At 43.0% G+C, this 12,862-nt stretch overlaps 1 long non-coding RNA gene across 1 annotated transcript in view; it reads right to left on the reverse strand.

Annotated features, from left to right (window-relative positions):
* Nucleotides 1–7,966, reverse strand: part of LOC126487335 (uncharacterized) — a 40,699-nt gene extending 32,733 nt beyond the window's left edge. The window contains exons 1-2 of the long non-coding RNA XR_007588341.1: nt 7,704–7,966; nt 7,412–7,623 (exon numbers count right to left, since the gene is read on the reverse strand). This is a non-coding gene — a long non-coding RNA (uncharacterized lncRNA). The remainder of the gene's footprint in view (nt 1–7,411; nt 7,624–7,703) is intronic.
* Nucleotides 7,967–12,862: the final 4,896 nt, after the last annotated feature.

A 12,862-nucleotide genomic window follows, 5' to 3' on the forward strand; every position in this document is an offset into this window, starting at 1 on the left:
ACAGGGTTTCTCTGTGGCTTTGGAGCCTGTCCTGGAACTAGCTCTGTAGACCAGGCTGGTCTCAAACTCACAGAGATCCACCTGCCTCTGCCTCCCGAGTGCTGGGATTAAAGGCGTGCGCCACCATCGCCCGGCTACTACCATTTAATTTCTGTAACAGGAAAGATGCTCCATGTTATCCCCCAAAATAGGTAAAGGGAAAACTAGAGAGGAGCAGTTAAAAGGCTCTGGAGTACAACACTTGTGTAGCATACAAATGACCCTAGGTTTGATCCCCAGGACTGAAAAAAATAAAGAACCAACTAGTTAGCAATACTAATTAGTAGCAATTAGTGTAAATATAGAAGGGTAAATAGTTAAATAAATTAATAAATTAATTGATAAATTAATTAATTTAAATAAATAATAACTTAAATTAAATAATAAATAAATAGATTAAATAAAAAGAATGAAGTTTTGGGGAACTGGGTACTTTGTTGTATGCTGTGTGAAGATATATTATTGCAATTGGTTTAATAAAGAGCTGAAAGGCCAATAGTTAGGCAAGAGGTATAGGCAGAATTTCTGGGCAGAGAAAAAGGAGGTAGGAGATCAATCTAAGCCTACATCAAATAACAGCGAGACCATGGAGGGAATCAGATATACAGAATGAAAGAAATGCAAAAGTCATGAGGCAAAACTTAGATTAATATAAATTGGCTAATTTAAGTTATAGGAGCTAGTGGGACAAACCTAAGCTAAGACCAAGCTTTTATAGTTGATAAGAAGTCTCCTTGTCATTTGTGAGCTGACAGCCGAGAACAAGGCTTGCTACAGATGGCACCCAATATGGGGCACATACACAGAGCCCACTGCTCACAGCCTACAGAGGCTCAGATCTTTTAAAGAGGCCCTGCTGTGCAGTAGATTACTTGAACAGTGGGTGCACTGGGTAAAAATGCCTGCTGCTGGGACTCAGCAAATTCCCAGAGCTGGGGCAATAAACATGGCTCCCATCTGGTACCACTGGTATGAGGCTAGGAAGCTAAGGGGGTAGAGCCAATCACCAAAGTCCCATAGCAGTAGCCTAGCAGTTTAATGTTTGGTTCACATGCCAGAGAAATTTGCCAGTGTGTGACTACTGGAACTTAATAAAATCAGGTCCTGACTGAGAATATCTCTGAACAAATATAGTATGCTTAAAAATGTGCTTAGATGCCAAAGAAAGGAAAATTTGTATAGACAATCATAAAAAGAAATAGTTTAAAAATAACGTCTTTAAAGAGAAAAGTAATATAAAAAAGAATACAGAGTGTCTGGATCCTATATGGAACTCTGTTGACTTTGAATTTTTTAAATGTTAATGTGCCAAAACAATAGCTGTTAGTAGATATTGGATTATGAAAGCTTCTATATTAAACCAATGTATATATATTTTAAATGTCTTAACTTCAAAATAAAAGTCAGAAAATGTCTTGTGTTGGGACAGAGGTTATGCCTTTGTTTCCACAGGAAACAAAAAGTTATGGTTCTCTTCAAAATTAATAAAGATCAGATTTGATTGGAGGAGACCTCCTGAGGATCTTGGCTGCAGACAGGAGGGGGAAAAAACAAGAAAGACTACAAGACAGGTGATCTGTAAGATAATCCTTTGGCATGGGAACAGCTCTGAGATTTAATGAGACACAATAAATCTTGTTGGCTATAGAATCCTCATGACTTATTATTACATGCCATCCTATTATATGGCATGGACATAAATTTAGTTACACAGTCTAAATGGACTTATAAAGTTGACAGATGACTTTTACCTGTTCAAACATAAAACAAAAAAATCTTTAACTACTTGTTTACACTACACATCTCATACTTGTGTTAATACATATGTGTGTGTGTGTTACCTTTAAAAGTTTGTGTGGTTTCAGAAAGAAAAAAAGAAACAAACACCAATGAAGAAGACAAGTAGCCCAGGACACCCAACCTCTTGAAATGCCTTTATCACAGTTTCCTCAAAATTCTACACCCAGAACATCTTCAGAGACGCTAGCTATGATTGTCCAGCCTCATCCTCATACTGGACTGTTGAAATAGGAGCGGCAGGGCTGCGTCCCCGGCACCCAGCCACCCGCATGGCTAGCTTATGCCCGAAATAATTACACGGAAACTGTATTCTTTCAAACACTGCCTGGCCCGGCTAGTTTCAGCTTCTTATTGGCTAGCTCTTACATATTGTTTTAACACATTTCTAATATTCTGTGTAGCCCATGAGCTGGCTTACCAGGGAGGATCTTAACCTGCGTCTGTCTGGAGCGGGAGAATCATGGCGACTCCTCCACTAAGCTTCTTTCTCCCAGAATTCTCTTCTGTTTTTTCCACCCACCTAAGGGTGGGCCTTATCAAGGGGCCTAGGCAGTTTCTTTATTAATAAGAAATCACTCCCACATCACTGGACTTCAGATAAGTCCTGTAGTTTCTCATTACACAGAGGCTGGGCAACAAATAATACAGCTAGCTCCCCCAGGACTTGACCATTATCCCAATTTTCTCAGGGTCCCCTAAAGATGTCATTGCTTCCAGACAACAAAAATTAGTCTAGAGAACACAACATCCACATTCCCAAGAGGTACCATGGGTGGGTGTTGGTTATTTGGTGGGTTATAAATGCTTACCACCAATTGGAGGGGTTACAAGTTGTTACTGATCAGGGTAAGGGAGAAGCAAGGGAGGTTAGATTTAAAAAAAAAAAACCTCTCAAAAACAGGGGGGATATGGAAAGGATAGGATAAAGGGTAGATTATTAAATCTACTTTAAACTAAAAAACAGCTATTAATCTCAAACAGTTTACATTGGTATGGATTTTTATATATTGAGACAAATTTAAGGTTATTTTTATTATACTGTATATATGTTTCTGTTCTTGTTTAAGGTATTGTACCTATGCAGCTCATTTAAAAATGTAATGTGTAATTAATAAATACAGGTTAGTAGTTAGTCATCTATAATAATCAAACTTGTAGTTATGTTAAATATGTTTTCAAGGTTAAACAGAGATATATTTTAGATAGATAGGTGGTCTTCAAACACTTAAGAGACCTAAAGAATATGAAATTTAAAATGTTTCAAAAACCTCAGGCTTTTCATGACAGTAAGATATGTCTGCTCCTGAAAGAATTTACTTCAGAAAAGGATGATGGGCATCAAAGAACCTCCATATGGAGTTTGCTTTTGTTGTGGCAAAGTTAGCCACTGGTAAAGAAGCTGCCCTTGCCTTGACTCCTGATAGTATGCTGTCCAAATTAGACAAGCAGGGCACAAAAGAAGACAACTGCCTAACTTCACCAAGGCAAGATAGAATAGTCCTTCAAAATGTCTGCTTCACAGAAAAGTCTGTGAGATGTTCTAGGCCTGTAGGCTGATGATGGATGCCCCAATGATGCAGAGGAACTTTGAGTGACTGTCCAGGCAGCCAACTGCTTCTGTCATTTCTATACTTTTGGAAGTTGTTTGCTCTGCACTTCCTGTTTACTCAGGTAATATTATATCCTTCTCGGGTCTCTGATGGAGTTGAAGATGCATGGTTATAGATACAGTTTTCCTTGTTATCAAATACAAAAAAGAAACTAAAAATAAAAGAAGTATAAAGTGTATAATATTGAGAAAGGAAGTAGGGGACAAATCTAGGCCCATGTCAGACACCAACAAGACATGAAGGGAGTCACAGAGGGAGATATTCAGAATGAAAGAAAAGTAAGAAGCCATGAGGCAAAACATAGATTAATATAAATGGGTTAAATTAAGTTATAAGTGTTAAGATTTTTAAAAAATGCTGCAAGATCCCCAGTGGCAGTAGACAGCAGAAATGCTGTAAGTCCCCAAATGGTGGTAGCGGGCCATATGGTGGAAGGCAGTGGACCCCAGGAGTAGCCAGTCCCAGGCAGAGATGGCTGCCAGTCCCTGAGCAGTGGCTGGTCCCAGGCAGGGAGACACATGGTGGGTGGGCTGGTCCCAGCTTAAAATAGGGGCCACACAGCGGTGTGAGCAGGCAGCAGGTAGGAGGCACATGGACAGACACATCGTATAGAATAGAATTAGATATTTATTACTTGGAGGAGGAGGGGGGAAGGAGAAGAGGACAGAGAGAGAGAAAGGGGAGGAGCAGAGAAGTGGGGAGAGAGGCAGAAGCGAAGCTGCCTCTCAGAGAAGAAGATGGAAAAGAGAGCGAGCTCAGGCTGGAAGCTGAAGATCAGCCTGCCTCAGCGGATGGGGGAGGAAGTGGGCGTGGCTTGTCTCTTAAAGAGACAACAATCATAACAACAATAAGAGGTCGTGGGACAAACCTAAGCTAAGACTAAGCTTTCATAGTTGATAAGAAGTCTCTCTGTCATTACTGGTGAGCTGGCAACCAGCAACAAAGCTAGTTACAGAACATAGCTCAGTAGGCAGAGTGCTGATGCGACATGGTAGCATTCACAAGGCCTGGGGTCGGAATCCAGTACTGCATAAAGAGGACGTGTTGGTACATACCTGGAACCCCAGAACTCAAGCAATAGAGAATGAGGAGGACCAAAAGAGCAAGGTCTTCCTCAGCCAAAGTGAGTTTATGTTTGACATCATGGAAAGTTGTTGGGTCGTCCTTTAACTAGAAAGGAATGTCTGAGACCTGATACTCACTTGAGAGCTGGATCTTCAACTACCTAGTGTCTGTTTCTCCACAGCTGGCTAAGGCCATGGGAATCTGATGACAAGCTAAGGAGCCTACTGGTAACTCAGATTATAACCTAATTTTGGTTATAACGTAGCTTGGCTCTAGGAGGAGGGGGTGAACCTCATGGCGCTCTCACCATATGAACCACATGGTACTCTTACAGTTGTGTGGCCTTGGCAAAATCATTTATCTTTTCTTTCATGTGTAAAAAGAGTGCAATAACAACCTTGTAGGCTCATGTGGTCTACAGCTATTGCATGGAAAAAGAAAGATGCCTGCTTTTGATTCATAGAGCTCAGCAAAAGACAAGCTTGTTTTCCTCACTGGGCAAGGAGGCCTTTGAATGGAGGCGTGATTCCTCTTGATTGACACAGCCCAGGAGTACACCCATGGGACGTTGGGTCCTGACATTATAATCATACTCAGAAAGACTTAAGGTTATTAATCAATTTAGCAATTAAGAGGACATTTAGAATTAATTCTCTCCTAGAGTCATCAGAGCACAACTCTGGGCTAGGTACCCCAGGGAGAATTTTTTAGATTTTCTTCTGGTGGTTGTGTGTGGCCGTTGACTGGCAGGCTTTCCCTCTGGACACTGTCAAGGACCAAATAAATCACACCACTCTTTTATGGTCTGCCTTGGCAAATGGAGTTCATTATCCCCAGGGACACTTTCAACATGCCAGAGCGGGTATATAAAGCCATTGGAGAGAAATGGCTTTTTCTAAGGGGATCCTTTTAGTAAAGACCTTCAAGGGAAACAGAAAGTAGTCTCTCAGAGGTAGGTTTATAACACAATCTTAAGATAAGGCATGAAACCATGAAGTAATTCCACACTAATGGTGGGTTTGTTACCTGTAAGCCTGACCTTTAAGCCACACAGGAGATTCCTGTTATGTGAGGGTAATTGATCCCTGAACATCGTCACTGAAAGTGAATCCGCTTAAAATAGGGGCCACACATATCATAGTAAATACATAAGGGAAAGTGTGGGTTTGGATTTTATGTTGAAAATTAAACCTAAACAAATTACTACACAGTACCATCCTTGTGATTTAGATAGGACTCCTGTGTACCCTAGCTAGGGTTACTATTGCTGTGATGAAACAACATGACCAAAGCATCTTGGAGAAGACAACGTTTATTTGGCTTACACATCTATATCACTGTTATTGTTGAAGGAATTCAGGACAGGAGCTCACACAGGGCAGGAACCTGGAGGCAGGAGCTGATGCAGAGGCCATGAAGGATGCTACTTACTGATTTGCTCCCCATGGCTTACTCAGTCCATCTTCTTATAGACCCCAGTACCACCAGCCCAGGGGTGGTACCACCTAAAATGGGCTGAGCCCTCCCCATCAGTCACTAATTAAGAAATGTCCTACAGCCAGATCTTGTGGAGACATTTTCTCATTTGAGGCTTCCTCCTTTCAGATGAGTCTAGCTGTGTCAAGTTGACACAGACCAGGCAGCTCACTGTGCCCTTGTTTAGCTGTGACAAGGAAGGCATAGACCCTCCAAACCCCCTTATATGAGCCCCCCTCTGAGTAGTCCAACGCCTTGTTCCTATCGATCAGTCGGAACAGTGTATTCCTTAACCAAATTTCAGTTAAGATTCTTTTCTTTCTCAGGTCTCTAGAATGTAGCCAACCCTGTCCAAGCCAGCTGACAGCATCCCAGAGTATAGGCTAGCCCGAGTTAAACCTTTCTTGTATAGACACTCATCAGACCACATCATCCAGCCCACTTCCTCACACCAGCCCCTCTTGCTCCCCCACAAAGGAGAAACCCTTTCTGCCCAATGTGTAAGCCACGTGTAGCTCTAAGAGTCAAAGCTGCCTCCCTAGTACAATAGTCATTTTCCCTCTGCCAACCTTAAGCAATCTCTTGGAATAAAAATCTATCTCAGCACAATGGGATGATATGTCTTTAATTCCAACACAGAAAGAAAGAGACAGGCACATCTCTGTGAGTTCAGGGCTAGTCAGGGCCATACAATGAGAGCTGTCTTTTAAAGAGTCTACCTTTCCCAAGCCTACATTTGTTCTTTTGACAGTAGTAATCAACCAGAGAAAGACAGTTATTAGAGTTTAGGGGATGGCTCAGTGGGGACAGCGCCTACTGCAGCAGCCTGAGAACCTGCGTTTGGATCCACAGAGAAGCTGTCTTTGGCGGCAGGTGCCTGTAACCCCAACACTTGTGGGTAGAGACAAGGAGATCACCAGAGCGCACTTGCCAGCCAGACTAGCTGTAACAGTGACTCCCAGGTTTAATAAGAGACCTTGTTTTAACAAAGTAGAGAAACAATTAAGAACATCCCAGCATCAGCCTTTGGCCTCCCTTGGTGTGTGACACAACACACACACACACACACACACACACACCATAATTTTTAAAAGCATAATTGTCTCTCTCTCATATATATACATACATATATAATGTGTTATATATAGTTATGTTTTGTATGTAGAAATAACTTATTTTGTGCATGTATGTAAAACATAAAGTGTTATATGATTATATTTAAGTACAAAACACTGTATTAACCAGTAATTATATGTATTTACATTATATACATGCATAAATATGTATATATACATGAGCTTTGGGGGTGATGCTAAAGTTGAAACTCAGGACCTTGTGATAGGAACTCTGTCACTGAGTTATAGCCACACACCCAAAGCTTCTCTTTATAGCATGTGACGACTAATTTTGATTGTTGATACCTGGGAAGAGGGACTGTCAATTGAAAGAATTATCTCCTTCATATCGGCCTTCATACGTGTCTGTAGAGCATTTTCTGGCAGCAGACAAGCGACTCCGGGTTGTATACTGAGAACAGAAGCTGAGCAAGCCAGTAAGCAGTGTCCTCTACGGTCTCCACTTCTATTTCTGCTGCAAGCTCCTGTCTTGGCATCCCTTTATAGTAAATGGTAACCTGTAAGCAGAAATAAGGCCTCTCCTTTTCAAGTTGCTTTTGGTTATGGTGTCGATCACAATAGAAAAGAAATCTCGTACCTATGGTAAGTGAGTTGCGTGTGTATTAAACTCATTTGTTCCGTGACACATACAATAACACCAATAGTCTTCGGACCACGGTCAGTATGCCCTTTGCTTCCATGCCCATAAAAGGCATAACACACGATGGGAAGTCACGGCGGAGGAAACCTGTTCAGCCTGTGGTCAGAGTGAGAGAGAGAGAAAGGGGCTGGGGTCCCAGAAGTCCCCTCAAAAGCACATCCGATTATGACCAGAAGACTTCTACCTTCGCCCCACCTTTGACAGCGTAGCCATGGATTGTAAACAAAGCTTTCAACACATGGGCCCTTTGGGGACTCGGATCCAAGCCATTGCACTCTTGGCCTTTGTTCCTTTTTTTTTTTCTTAATGAGAAACTTTCATTAATGCAGTTTAAGGACACCGGGAGTTCTGCAAACACTGATACGGAGGCCAGCAATCCTTCCACCTCCCACCTCAGCTCTACACCTGGGTTCCTCGGGGTGACAGACTCAACTCCTGTTCATGGATTTCTCCTCCCTCCCTCCCTTCCCCCTGACCACTTCTTTTAACTGAGTCTCACTAAGAAGCACAGACTGGCCTTGAACTCCCAATCCCAATAGTACATCATAATGCCCCAAAGTTACATAGCGGGCTTCTGTTTTTTAATTTTCCAGTGTTTCCAATTTCTTAGATTTCCTTATTTTAGGCATTTTTTTTTTCTTTCCCAGGTGGGAAAGGAGGCTTTATCTCTGCCTCACCAACACTCCGGACCTCACCACATGTCTCCTGCTCCTCTCAGCCCATGGTTCCCCTGTATAATTAGATCATGATTCTCATTAGATCAACATTCAATGTTTCCCTTCACAAGAATACATAAACATACTTCACAGCCAACTACTTCATGAGTGTGTAAGGATTATTTTTCTTTTCTTGCTAAATTTTCTTCCTAGGGTTGAAAATCATTTTGGTTTTGTTTATTTGCTTAGCTTTCTATATACTTGACCCTAATCTATTCCCAAACTCTCCTCAGATTGAGTGTGTGATGTGCTCTCAAGTCTCTCAAATGCTGTAGTGCCTTCAGGATTCTGGCCATTTCATTTTCTTTAAGAGTCAGGCCCTGGATCTTGTGGCTAGGCCGGTTTGAGATCTCTTCTGCCCTCTGACTGAAGCTGCCTCCTCGGTTGCACAGTGCCGTATCGTCCAGACCATGCCTGCCCTCTCGTGTGGGGTCTTCTTCCCCAGGGACTATGCCTTCTGCTGTTTTTCTTTGATTGAGTATATGATATTGTCACAGTAGCTCCCTGAGACAGAGTCCCAGCAGGACAACATTTAAGACTGCTGTCTCTGAAGACCTTGCCATTCTACACTCCCACGGAATTGAGAGTGGGGGGAGAAGGAAATCCTGGGTTGGAGCAGTTGGCCATTCTGGCTCAGCTTTGTTGGAAGGTCTTTCTGATCTTCCCCCTCTCAGTGAAACCTGCTTGTTTGCTCTGGAATCCCAATCTCTAGTATGCTCTCTTCGTAACTAATACTAAAAATGCCATAACAATAAACCTTTATTTTACAGAATTTGTTTTCTTCATTAATTATTCTGGGCATTTAATGGGCTTTTTTAGGCCTAGAAAATCATTTCTTCAATTAAGACTGGGGGAAATTTCCTTAGATTATCTCTTCTCTGTTCTTTATTTTTTGAGTTCCCATAATCCATAATTTGAGTGCTTTTATGAACAAGTCTAATATTCTCTCTCTATCTCTCTCTCTCTCTCTCTCTCTCTCTCTCTCTCTCTCTCTCACACACACACACACACACACACACACACACCTTTTACAGGTAGCCCAGGCTGGCCTCAAACTTTTGGTCTCCTGCTTCTACCTCCTGATACCATGCTTGCCCCCTTCCGTTTACCCTGAGTAATTTTCTTCCCCTTAATTTTCATTTCTACTGATTTAATCTTTTTGTTCTCCTATCATATTTGATTTAGAAAAGCTGTTCTTCTGTTCCCTGAGAATTCCTTTTTAATAGCATTCTATTCTTAACTTTTAGGTGCAATATCACATCTTTTCTTAAAATTTGACTTTCTTATTCTTTTTTTGTGTGTGTGTGTGTGTCTGTGTGTGTGTGTGTGTGCCAAGTGCACACATGCCTTATCACACATGTAGAGGTCAAAGGATGATTTTCAGAAGTCACTCCTCTCCTTTTTATCATGGGTCATCTGGCATACTCTACCTGCCTTTCCTTCTCCCTGGCCCAGTAATATACTTTTCTAAGTATATTGCATTTGATTACTTCTTACGGATGTGGTTAAAAACCATGAGCAACAACACTTAGAGTGGAAAGGGTTGGTTCTGTCTCACAGCTTACAGTCCATCACCCAGGGAAGCTAAGGCAGGACCTGGAGCAGAGACTGTGAAGAAATGCTGATTATTGGCTTGCTGTCCTTAGCTCTTTCAATTTCCTTTTTAAAACAACCCAGGACCTCTTGACCAGGGTTAGCACCACCTTCAGTGGGATGAGCCCTCCCAGATTGATCACTAATCAAGAAAATGCCTCCTATATGCTTGCTACAGGCCAAACTGATGGAGGCGGTCTCTCAGTTGAGGTTCCCTCTCCCTGGATGACCCTAGCTGGTGTCAAGTGGACAAAAGGTAACCAGCACTATGTAAGCTTCCTTCTTCGTGCCCAGTCTCTGCTTTCTCCAAGATGGTTTACCTTTCGAGTGGTCCTTGTTTTCATGTTATCAGTGTTTTCCCATGTCTACTGCTTTTTGACTGATTGCTTATAAACAGGATACCAAACTGTCATGGCGTGGTGCTGGCTAGGGCAGACCTTGTCTGTTATTACTTTCACTGAACTATGGCCTCTTCAAGAAGCTCTTGAGGTCCTTTGATGCAGCCATTGTGTCAAATCTAATCTTTATCAAATCCTTACCTAGCCTCCCACTTGTGTAAGACAGGCATATCTCTGTTCAGAGGTAGAAGATCTGCCGTCTCAGCATTTGCTGTGCAAACTTGCATTAAGTTCCATATTTTCTCTAAGTCCCACAACTCCAGTTGTGCTTCCTAGTCCATGGTCTGAAACAGCACGTTTGATCGTCTCTGCAGAATGGGGATCTAGGTTTGCTAGGGACAAAAACATGAAGGAAGGGAAGGAGCCAAGGTCCGCTTGTGTTTTGAGAGATGGTCAACCAGTCTTCCCCTTCCCTTTCTAAAAGTGTCTGTTTTGTTAGTTCTTGAATCTTTGGGGCTCCTAAGACAGAACTCAGGCTGTTCGTGGCTGTTCGGGACTTAACGTTCTCAGGCCTGCTAAGTCACTTTCCACTTGTTAATATGGTTCTTATTAAGTGAGCTTTCAAGCTTCCAGGCTTTTGTGCCTGCTGTCTCTTTTATATGTCCTTTTTGTTTGTTTGTTTTAATGAGGTCTCAGGAAGTTAAAGGGCATGTGCACTTTTCCATCTTTAGCAGGAAGTTCCAGACAGTGCTTGAACTTGAACTCCATATTGCCTCCCTAGAAGCAGACCCATACAATAAAATATTGCCGATGAACAATTTTGAAGCTTTTATGATCTATTGGACACTATTTTAAGAGCATGGGCACTAACCTCATGCCAGGAGGATGGTGACAGCTTGGTGGTCCCAGGAAGCCTGGAGGGGTACGTTTAATGGTGACAACACTGGGAGAGTTGAAAGACCAGCAGAACACGCTCTGTCTGTGGGATGGCCTAGAGCAGACCACACTCCAGTCAAGTCCTAACTTTGACTTTGCCTCTATTAGCTGACCTAAGAGAAGCAGCCCCTAAACTGTGTCTCTTGATTTTCACGACCTTGGGTAGCATTTGTAATCAAATACATGTGAATTTTCAGCATGGACTTCACACTATCTCAGATGGTGAGCATCTAGACAAATGTCGGGGGGGCTAGGATCAAAAAAACAGGAGGACCTTTCTCATGAGAGCCATCGACCTGTCTTGGGATGAGTGTCCACATCCCACCTTCAGTGCTGGAGCCCTGTCTGGCTTGAACCTGGGCAGGCCCTGTGTGCTGCAGTCTCAGTGAGTTCATATGTGTCTGTTCTGTTGCGTCTAGAAGACACTGTTTCCTTGGAGTCAGTCATCACCTCTGGCTCTCACAGTCTTTCCTCCTCCTCTTCCAAACAGATCCCTGAGTCATGAGAGGAGAGGTTTGAGGACAACATCTCACTTAGGACTGAGTGTTCCAAAGTCTCTCACTCCCTGTGCACTGTCCAATTGTGGGTCTCTGTGTCGGTTACTGTCAACTGCGAGAGGAAGCTTCTGGGATGATGACTGAGCAAGGCACTGATCTGAGTCCCAACCCAGTGTGGCCAAGGACAGAAATGTTAACACCCTTTCAAATAAGGAAACTGAGTCACAGAAACAAGGTAACAAATGCTAAGTCACGTGGTAACAACACTTGGAATTGGTGACTTGATATTGAGTATTTGCTTTTTACCCAGCCTGGTCTCGTATTCCTCCACCATCTTGGCATCTGTCCTTGGGTCCCTTCTATCACCAATCCATTGACTGTTTTGTTTTTATCCTCATTGGTTGCCTTTTCTTCTCTGCAGGCCTCTCTCCTGAATGAACCATCACTTCACCTTGCTCCTGGCTTCCAGTGGGGTTACAAACACTTTAGTACCAGAAGTCTAAGATGTGACTAAGCTACAGGAAAGGCCCTCCAAGTGGGATTCCTCAAACCACAGTGCGGGAGCATGGTGCCTCCAGTTGCCTTCCGGAAGAGGACAATCAAACAAGAGTTCTTGCTGCAGGTCTCCTTATAGATACGTGGGAGAACTCCACCTTCTTCTCCTCCTCAGTCCTGTTTCTGACGTAGCTAAGGACTCAAAGCCTGTCTTCACATCTTAGCCTGAGATAACCAGCATGCTGAGCTCACGATGGGCCCATCAGCTCTAACCCTGTTCAGCCTGTCCTCGCTCTGTTTGCCCCTTCAGTGATTTGCCTGTGCTCTTGTTTCAATGACTTGTATCCTTCCACCTGCCAACTGTGGAGTTGGACCCCACGTCGTGCCTTCTCTCTTGGGGTAGCCTGCCTCTGGGAAAGTCGTAAGTCAGACGCTTGTTTTCTCTCACAGTAAAACCCCCTGATTTCAGCCCTCCAGTCCTCTCTTTCCAGCCACTGCCTCGCCATTCAGCAGGTCCCTTC

The sequence above is a fragment of the Alexandromys fortis genome, unplaced genomic scaffold, assembly GCF_014885135.2.
Source record: "Alexandromys fortis isolate MF-2015 unplaced genomic scaffold, M_Fortis_MF-2015_v1.1 scaffold_168, whole genome shotgun sequence".
NCBI lineage: Eukaryota > Metazoa > Chordata > Mammalia > Rodentia > Cricetidae > Alexandromys > Alexandromys fortis.